The following is a 10,795-nucleotide window of genomic DNA, read 5'->3' on the forward strand; positions in this document are numbered from 1 at the left end:
TATATATTTGAAGAAGGCACTGGCATGAAGCCAGGCAGAGCACCTCAGCGTTTTTAGCAGAATTAGCTGAGAAAAATCCATCCCTATGCCACGAGGCCTAAGGAAAAAAAAAAAAGATGACATCCCTCCCCTCCTCCCCTAATTTGTCCATAAATATTTGAAACGGCTTTAGCAGCAATCTGGATTTTTAGCCACTAGTACAATTCCCTTATTTCCTGCACATAAATCAACAGAGATATTTTTCTGGGAAACGCTGATTTATATTTAATCACTTAGAAAAAAATTCCCCAAGTAAAATGTAGTTTTGAACTGTTGGAGTTTAGGAAATTCGTAACGCATAAAGCATCTGGTATAATCCGTGGGTTATATCTGCAAGTGACGTGCCTTTTGTAAATGCTTTATTCATATTTATGAAGCCCTAAATAGATCCAAATATGTTTCTAAATAATGTTATAAAGCATCTGACAAAATGCAGTGTTATCTCCAAATACTCAGCTGGCCTCTGCGAGCAGCCAGTACAGAGTATCTTAAAATATAGCGAGAATCTTAAAACAAGGCACAATCTGCATGAATTTCCTGGTGACGAGAAAGAGTGGGCACACTGACACAGCTTCTGTTGGAAAACAGAAGGTTACTCATTTGTTATGTTGGTTTATCACAAATTTCAAAGGTTTGTAAGCATCAGATTAAACCCTGAATTTTTTTTTAAAGTCTGCATTGGAGCACATCGCTCCCATCTCCTTTTCTCTCCCAACAACTCTGTAAAGTTGCTCTCTGACTTTGCTAAAGGATCCTCACAGAGCCCAAAATGGATTTTTTTTTTTTTTTTTTTTTTGCTTATTATATCACCAAGACCCCCCCACTCCACACAGATAATGCCCGGTTAGATCGCGGCAAGAGAAAAAGAGCATCCCTCTCACTATGTAGAACTGTTGACACATTACATTACACACGTAATTAAAAACGTCAGCTCCAGCTAAGGTGGCCCTGGAGAACCTGCGCAGACCCTTCCGGCTCACGCCCGACGCGCCCCTCGCGCCCCTCGCCCTCCTCCAGAAGCCAGCCGCCCGGTTGGGAACCTCCCGACAGCCCGAAGAGACCACGGTGAAGGGGGCCGGCGGCGGCGGCGGATGTTTCGGGCCATGAAAGCCCTTGGCGCTCCAGCCACTTGTTTCTCTAGTTGAAGCGGAGTTTGCAAAAGTCCCGGGCTTTCAGATGTTGCTCTGTCTTTTAGCCGCTGCTCGCCAGCTCAGATGCAGCTGTTTAATACCTCCCAGGGGTTTTGTGCGGAAAATAATAGCTTACAAAACCTAGCTTCTCCCAGGTTCTACTATTTCAGCTTTATTTCCGAACAGCTGGTCCGTGTCTTTGTCCATCCCCTTCCCTCCCGGCCGCGGCGAGGATTCGGCAGGAAACCTCCGGCCTCTACCTACGCCCCGAGAGCCACCACCGCTGGCGGTGGGGGTCAAAGAGCAACCCTCGCCCTTGGAAACGGGGACAAAAAAAAAACAAAAAACAAAAAACCCCAAACTTCGCGCCCCGTCTAGACAGGTCAAGGTGCAAGATGCTCCTCTCCCTGTTGCGTCTTCCGGAAAGGGGCGTGAACCGGAGCCAAGTGCACAGCAAACACCCGCGCCGCATCCCTGCCCCTTTAGAAGACTTCTTTTTTTTTTTTCCTTCTTCTTCTTTTTCTCTCCACCCTCTGCTGATCAAAGTAGGAAGTTTTCATGACAACCATAGTCAAAGGGCCTGCATCGCAAATGAACTCGATTTCGGCGATGTTGATATATCCCGGCTCCATTGTCTCTTTTCAGACACAGTATGAACCCTTCCGGTCTCAATGATTACATTACAGAAGGACTTTCACATGTGGGCTTCATTTGCACAAAGGGGTTGCCTTGCTTCACCACCATCTGGCCACAAATCAGATAAATAAAGGCAGGAGAATTAAAATTAAAGCTTAGAGGGTTTTTTTTTTCTCTCTCTCCCCCTTCGTCGTCTTCTTACATCGGGGCCCATTATGAAATCCTTCCCTCCCCCAGTCGCATTCTGGATGGGGAGACTACTTTTTATGAAACCTGGGAAAAGCAAAAAAGTGCTTAAAAAAAAAAAAGACAAAAAAAAAAGTCTGGGAAAAGCAAAAAAGTGCCTAAAAAAAAAAAGGACAAAAAAATTAATAAAAAGCCTGCAGTCTTTTACTCCCCACCCTGCTTGTAGGGCAGCGTTACCTATTTTACAGTAAAGACAGGCTTGCACAAAACCACATTTTGCTATCAAAAGTCAGTCTCATCCAGTGGGATGCAAATGTTTTTTTTCAGGAAAACACCACGTCCCACAAGCTGAAAAAAAGAAGCTGGTGGCAGTGGAAGGCGGCGGCAGAAGTTGTGTTTGAAACTTGTGCTCCAAACTCTGCCGCTTCTTCCTCCCGCCGGGGCGGGGAGCGCAGAGGCTCCGGCAGCACTCGGACACACGGCAAGCGTTTCCCCCCTCCAAAAATAAAAGAAATACATGGCAGTTTCTGAAGGTAGAAAATAAAATAACCTGCGAACGCGGGAGGAAGGTGTTACAGCCCTTACGACAGAAGGTGAGATTCAACCTCACAATCTAATTTCAGCCCTGGCATCACTTCTATTGAGGTCAGTGTTGCTCCAGGAGGGACTTTTTTTTTGCAATCTGATTGCTATAAATTGCGCTAAATTTCATCCCCCTTCTAAGCTACTTCCAGGACAGTAACTTAAGTCAGTTGATGGGGAAAGCCACTTTTCAGGGCTGTATTTCTTTACGCGTAGAGCTATTTGGTATCATAAGCAGAAAGGTTTTACTCTCTAAATTCCGGGGGAAACAAAAAAAGTTTTTTCCATGTCTATATTCCAACCAATGTTCAGGTGTGGAGTCATATCCCCTAGTGCCCCTCTGCAGCCCCTTCCTGTGGCTTCCTGGCTGCTGGGGAACACGGTGAGTGTGGCTGAGCCAAAGCCCGCAGATGCCACAGGGTGCCCTACCCAAAGACAGGGCACCCTCATCTCCGGAATGTTGCCACGTGCAGCAAAGCTGAGCACCAACCCAGGAGAAAATTCATCCAATGTCTGAAAAAAATAATGAACCCTCAAAATTCATGTGACAAACCCCACAAACGTACAGAAATGGTTCTGCCGTGTGTGCTTTCTTTTGGATGCACAAGAAAGTTTTTGTACGCATACTGGCACCTATGTGATGTGGCTCAGGCTGAGCGTGGCTTGTATTCAGCATCATATTTAGATTTGGGCTTGTATTCCCCTGCTACAGGAATGAAAAGTATTGTAGAGATAGCATATACATAACAGAGATGAATGAAACCATAAGAGCATAACTTGCCAACAGTTGGTTTTACTCATTTTTTGTTTCCCTTTAATAAATTACACAGTGGTTGCGAAATCGCTGGATAACTTTGTCTTCCCTCATTTGTTTGGAGTCAGACTCACACTTTGGGTAGCACCTATTTTTATATGAGCATGTTTCTTGTAAACCCGCGGAGGCAGAAGCTTCCAAGATAATCTGTTCATTTCTGTTGTCCATTTGTTGGGTCCTGCCTAGGGAAATTTTTGCAGAAATAAATGCGACTTGAATTTAAGCGAAGTATTTTTTGCTGCGCTGTGCTCTGCCCGGGTGTACAGGGCTCTGGGCCGTTGAGAGTGCTCTTTCTGAAAGTGTTTTAATAGTAAGAGAGGAATAAGTATTTGGACAAGTGGTGGAAAACTAAAGCCTTTCTTTCTATACTGTGAAGATTTTGAATAGTACTTGTCAATAAAGCAACTCCTATTGTAATTGTACCGGAGACATGGGCCTCCACCCCGAAAAAGCTGTCTCAGAGATACTAACCTCATTAAAATATGAATGAAAAGGCAGCCATCATTGTAATGGGAGAAAACCATTTACTCGGCAACAAACTTTATCTGCTATCTTTTGTAAAAATATACATATGATATCCAGCAAATTTTTCATTACATTTGATGAGGAGGTTGAGGAACACACAATTTATTTTTTTTTTTAGGTTTTCAAATAAGTCATAAAATCTGATCCTTCCCTCCCTGCTTTTTCTACTGAGCATTGCAAAATTGGAAGCACCTTCAAATCATTTGAAATCTTTAAAAAGGAAAAAAAAAACCAAACCAAAAAAAAGAGGGCTTTGTTTCCTTGGAGCTTTTTTTTAAGGTTGAAGGAAACTTTCGCATTTATTTTTGTGGTTTTTTTTCCAGAATATCTCATCCAATTTCAAAACAAAACAAGAGAATTAATTACGGACTACTGTGACGACACCCTAATAACAGTCAATTACAGGGTGCTCAACTGCCTGTTCATTACTATGTCTCTGTTAATCTAGTCCTAAATTTCTTGCTTGATAGATACCACAACTGGCCAAGAATACAATTGCATTACAAAGTGCAATGAAAAATATACAAAATGTAACTGCAGGAAGTAGGCAGTTTCCAAATAACCGAGCTGTCAATCAAACATTTGTCAAAACAATTAGACATATCTGGTCCCCTTTTTTATAAAATATAGACAGAGTCGGACCAGATAATATGTGAAGCTTTAGGTTTAAATAAGAATTGTTTCAAAGACTTGGAAATAAGTCTTTTAAAATGTTTCATGTCATTTAATCATTATCTTTTCATCCACAAAAGTGTTCAAATCATTTTTGATATTAGTTAAAAGTCAATATTTAGAAGTGAAAATTCAAACCTCCTTTGCTCTAGGCTAAAACAGGAACAACATGAATGCTGAGCTACTCTGAAGGCTGATGGGATATATAATTAGCTATTATGTTAATTGAATCCACTGTGAGTTTGTTGTATGAGATTTCTTCATATAATATGCAAATAGCTTCGAAGGTTTAGTTTTATTAGACAATATAATTAGAAATCTTCTAAAGGAGTGAATTCTAATGAGGCATAATAAAGCTTTGTAAAATATCTGTTTGCTGGCTGAGCAGACCACCTGGGCTTAATCAATATCGGAAACTTCATTGTATAACGGCATATTTTAAAGAAAGTTTAAGAATTTACCTATCCAGTTCCATTCATCTTAGTTTTATTTTAGGGGAAGGAGAGTTCATTTTAGCAAGGAAGGAGGTGAAATTCTTGTAATAAGGAAGGAGGTGAAATTCTTGTAGCCTGAGGGGAGGAAATAACTTCAAAAATAAACAATTTGAATTCTGCTTATTTAAAAGAAAATAAAAATAAATTAAAAAAAACCCCAACCCTCTCCCAGCTGTAGCGTCAGTTATGTGCATCTCGAGACGCTTAAAGTGAAACGTTACATGAGCAAAGTTAGCCATTATTCCTGCCATTAAATGCCTGCTTCAAGCAGATGTACATACTTTAGCTTCTGTGGTGTAACTAATCAGCGTAACTTCACTTTTGGTAAGATAGCCCAACATGTTAAAATCTGGAATTAAGCACTCTCTTCTAAAGGAAGAAATTCACACCAGGGTATTCCGGAGCCAGTCCCGAATTCCACCCTCGCATTCCACTTGCTTTAAGACCACCACCAAAGACAAAGCTTAAACTATTTTAGCTAATGCCAGAATGCCAAAAATGTGTAATCTCTCATCTAATTCGCCTTGTTCGCACTTTAGACTGTGCCAAAGCTGCACTATTCAGTCTTAATATTAATTGAAAAAAATAAAGACAGGATACTTTTTGCTAGCGTAGCATTCAGAGAAGGGCATTTTTTCCCCCCGTCGACAATAATCAGTAGCAACATGTTAAGAAAGAACCAGAAGCCCTGATTAAAGCAGTAGATTTAACCAAACCAAAAAACCCCACATTGTCATGGCAAGTGCTGTGCCAGGCCTGTTTTGGGGAGGAGAGGCAGAAGATGACCCAAAGTACAGCCAGGAGAGGTGTCCGTGCAGCCAGGCTGCAGCTACCTAGAAAATGTTCCATTTCTTTGTGCCATACCTGGATACCTCTGGTCCTACACCTCACAGAGATGCTCTCTGCAATGCCAAAAATCCGACAAACCCATACTTAATAAAGGCGATACTGTGAATGTATTATAAACTTATCATGCCTCGTATAGTGTACTATAAAGCTGTTGTACCTAGGTCTGGGTGGAGACCTAGCTGGTACAAGTAGCCATACATCAACACTTCTCTGATCTACACATGTAAAATCTGCAGCAGCAAGTGCTTGTTCCTCTAAATAATGAGGATCTCAGCGCAGCAGCAAAGGATGACATTGTACACATCATTTTCAGCTGGAAAAAAAAAAAAAATACTGGGTTTATTTTCCCAAGTTCTGCTCTAAGCTATTCAGGAGTTGTTTGTGATCGCCCAAAAACTGTCCCCCTCCCCACTCCCACTGGAGGAAACAAATAGTCAGTCAAAGCCAACCTTCATCCCCAAATGTGAACTTTATTCATACTCCGTTTTTTTTATTTCTTCCTTAGATGCAAAATGTCTGGAGAAGATAGCCTGGAGCAGCCTTCAGAAATCAGGACCATGCCCTGGAGAATTAGTGTCAGAAGAGGATGTTACCTGTTTGCTTTGCCTTCTATGCTCCCCTTATCCCCTAAGGGAACAAAACCAGGCAGATTCTGCCTAATGTTAATTAAATTATTCTGTTAATTAGAAGTAAGGTGCTTTAGCAACAAGCAAACAAAGGGCCCTATTCCTCCCTTGCTCTGCAGGGTGGACTCAGATGCACTCAAATGCTGGCTGGATAAACTCAGAAAGCAAAAGGAGGGTGAGGAGGAACCCACGTGCTTTGGCCGGCCTTTCCCACCTCTTCCTCAGGCCAAACGAGCTCTCCTAATGAAGGGCTGCCTGTGAGGGACACTGGATGCCGTTAGGAAAGGCTGACTAGGCAGAGAAACTGGGAAGAACTCATGTACCTGACTGAGTCCCCACCAAAGGAGAGAAAATATAAAGAAAAATTAAGTTCGATGTCTGCTGTGCTGCAGAAGATTCAAGTGTTCAGTCCCATGGGCCACAGCTGGGCTAAGGGACTCAACAGGCACCGTCGCAGGCATTGAAATGCAACTGTCTGTGCTCCTGGGCTTGGGCTTGGGCCAACTCCTTGGTGGGGACAGCTGGGGAGGTCTGTGGGGTGAAGGGCTGAGGAGCTCAGGCTGGAGGTGAACACCCCACCTTGGAGCACATGGGTGGACGTCACCCCTCATCGGGAGGCCTCGGTGCTGGAGAGCATGTCATGGAGTTTCACTTAGGGAGAGCGAGATAAGATGAAGTGCCGGCCCACTGGGATTCCCATGGGATCCAGATCTGAGCTGAGTAACAGTGCATTCCCGGAGCCATCGGTTCCCAGCTGGGGGTGACGCTTCCCGCTGATGCTGCCTGTGCCGCCTCCTCCCTGGGTTGACCCCCTGCACCACCTGAACCTCTTTTTCCTTCCCCATGAGCAGGTGAGTTGAAAGTGTTGCTACTCCCCAGTGTTCAAAATAAACCAGCAGGTTCTTCTCATTGCTCTATTAAAATTGTAATTTTAAAGCAGCAACATGTCTGTCAGGGGACCGACTGTGACTACAGCGCAGGAAATAACACTGATAAAGGGAAACCCCGCTGGAAATTTTTAACTAGTCTTATACATGACAGTAGATAAAATTTTCTAATCCGTGGACATTTCTATGCTTCATAGATTTCCTTGCTAAAAGCTCAGAATTTCCTAAACTCCTCTGTCCTCCTCCCCCAGCAACCTCCACTCAGAAAGGCAGGTCTGCAGCCTCCCCCCAGCTCCCCGGAGAAATCCAGTGCATCCTTCACAGCAGTAAACCTGCATTGGGAATACCGCACAAGCCTCCATCCACCGCTGCTGCTTCCACGCTTCCAGGGCCAGTAAAGGGTGGCAGGTTTCAGCTACTTGACTGCAGCCTTCTCAGACCACCTATAGACTTAAGCCTGTTAAATTAACCTTAATACCTTCATTATTCCTCTGCTGGATGGTAACCATCTGGCCATGACTTCATGCTGCAGTTAACTTAGGCTCCTGCCTAGGTTTTAGCTGAAATCCCTTTTTTTTTTGCCCACATTGCGAAAGCACTGACTGAAGCTGGGACAGGTTTAAGCTGGGCTATGTTTCCCCAGCATCAGTAGGGATGTGGATTGGTGAATCCCATCCCAGCTTACCTGAAGCTGCCAACTCTGCCAACTTTGCAGTGAGAATATCGACACATTGCTCATCCTCTGCCTGTCCGGTGCCTACACTCATCCCTCCATGAGTACAAGGGGTTGGAAAAACAGGTCTCCACATAAATGGTGGTTCCTACATACTTTCATCTTGGCTTTCCTCTTTGCTTGGGGATGCAGTTAAAGCAGTTTAATTTTCACTGAAAGGAACCTCTAACATGACATTAGCAGCATGGATGCAGCCTAAGATAGAGCTGTGATAGCTCTCAATTTTTCCTCAGGGTCCCAATTTTGTGCCTCCTCTGCCTACTCCATCCCCACTCACTCCATGTGTGTCTGAAGCTACCCCCGACCCCCCCGCACAGGACCACTTCTCATGGCTCCATTTACTATGACAGGGCCATTTCTGTCCTCAAGGTCCCATACGCATGTCCCCACTTGTACAAGGAACGACGAAATACATCATACAGTCCTCGTGGATAGTAGCGTGGGGTGACACTGCCTGTCCTCCGTCAACAGCAAGCGATTTATTTTCATTTTTCCCTTCCTGTTCCTGGACAGAAGGTAATTCACCCTTTCACTGCCCGAGAAAGCTCTTTCCACCTCTGTTAAGCCACCCCAGCCCAGTGGCACAAAGCCTTCTGAGGAGAGGACCCTAAATTAGCAGACAAAAAGAAAAAGGCTTACCAACGAAAGGCAGCCCTGGCTGGGCTGCCATGTGATTTCTTTTATGTATTTCTTTTTTATTTCTTAACAGAGTTTTCAGTTGCATGCTGCGTTGGTTTTCAAATGCCCAGGAAACAAGAAGTGAGCAGGAGGTTTGGTTCAAAGATATTGCTGGGTCACAAAGGAATATCAAGGAATGGCAAATTGTCCATTTATGGTGTATTTTAAAACATTGCACAGCATCGTGTTATTCCCCACGTACAGTGAAGGAATTCAGTACATTGATCCTTTGACTTTAGTGGAACACAAGCATATACCTGTATGCTTAAATCTATGTGCTAAGCTTAAAGAGGGTATCTGAGCATACTGGATCCAGAAGGTCCAGAACAGTTTCTCGGCACAAAACTGCTGTGAGGGTCCCCATCCTGAGAAAGTGTGGTTTAAGGCTACCTGACCAAATGATCAAGAGCAGATGCGATCCAGGTGAGCTCCGTATAGAGAAGGGCAATCAGCCGCCTAGAGATTTACCTATTTTACACCAGATTTTCTATGGCAATGCATAACATTCCCCAGCGAGCATCGCCAGCACCCCAGCAGCCGCAAGAAAAGCCAGCTACTGCCTCTTCCTTCATTCAGCCTGAACAAAAACAAGGGCATTTAGCCTTCATGAGAGGTATTCCAGGAATGTTGACATTTCAGCGGGTTTTGCTTTTTCTTTCTCAAAAAAATCTATTGCAAATTTTTTGAGCTCCCCTCCAACACATCTACCCATATACCTGCCCAGGGGAAGCCAGTGGAAATTCATAACCTCACCTATGAGCAATCTGAACGAAGCTTCCCTACCCAAAAAATTGACTCGGAGTAACTTAGTGGTGAAAAGAGACCCAGTTGATAAATAAACATCACCAACTAATTCTGTGCAGACTTATCAGCTATCGCTTAAGAGAGGCAAAGGGGATTATCACCCCAGCTGGCAGGAGCGGCCGCCTCTCTGCTGCACTTACAGGTACCAAAGGTCAGCTTCTTCCAGTGGCTTGCTGGGACGGCCCACGTTTCTCCAGGGATTTAACCCCCATTCTGCAGAAAACTAAGAGCTGATTTTACTTAAACACTGAGAAATGTTTATATACGCAGGGAAATTAACAGTAAGAAGTACTTTCTGTTTTTATCTTAAGGGGATGGTTGTCGCTGAAACATCCCTTGTGTACCGTTGGTAGAACAAAACCCAATCCTGGCTGCTTTTCTGTACAGCGCAGAAAGGTGCTTGATACAACAGGATTTTATTTTAGTTAAAAGAAAAAGTTGAGAGCACTTCATTTATTGCATTAAGCCTAATTTTCTACAATGAAGCCTTTTTAATTTATAGATTGGTTTCTAGAATGTTTCTAGGGATGGTAGATCCAAATATTCCAAGCACATGCATATTTTTATGAGCCATCTGCTTTAAGGTTACATTTGATAATGCCTTAGGTACAGCTGTACAAGTTCTCCAGATTATGGTAAGCATCCGTGCGTGTTTTTCTACAGCAAAAGTGCATGCAAATCTACAAATACCAAAGTCATCTGTTTTCAAAGCAAACACAACTTAATGGGGACGACTGCACGCACAAAAGCACAGCATAAAACCAGGCATACCTGCACGCCATGAGCTAAATCCCATGGGCATAAATCTGTGTTGAATCCCAGGCACCCAAGCCCCGACTATCTGGCCGTCACCGATTCCCCATCCAACAGCGGCAGACTCCACGTGATATTCAGGAGATGATTATGAGAGCACTACCCCACCTAGCACTGCTGAGGAAAGGCTCCCACGCTGAAGGGAGTCACAAATAATTAAATGTTTCAAAACACAATGGATATGACATGCTTTCAAAATAGCATCTATAGAATCACTTCCACTAGGGCGAGGAGCTCTCAGGAGGGAAAGCCCTTTCACTCACTTCAGTTGATTACCTGTATAAAAGGGCTTAATTTCTCTGGAGCGTTTCCTTTCCAAATCACCAC

Source organism: Egretta garzetta, unplaced genomic scaffold, assembly GCF_000687185.1.
Source record: "Egretta garzetta isolate BGI_Z169 unplaced genomic scaffold, ASM68718v1 scaffold65, whole genome shotgun sequence".
NCBI lineage: Eukaryota > Metazoa > Chordata > Aves > Pelecaniformes > Ardeidae > Egretta > Egretta garzetta.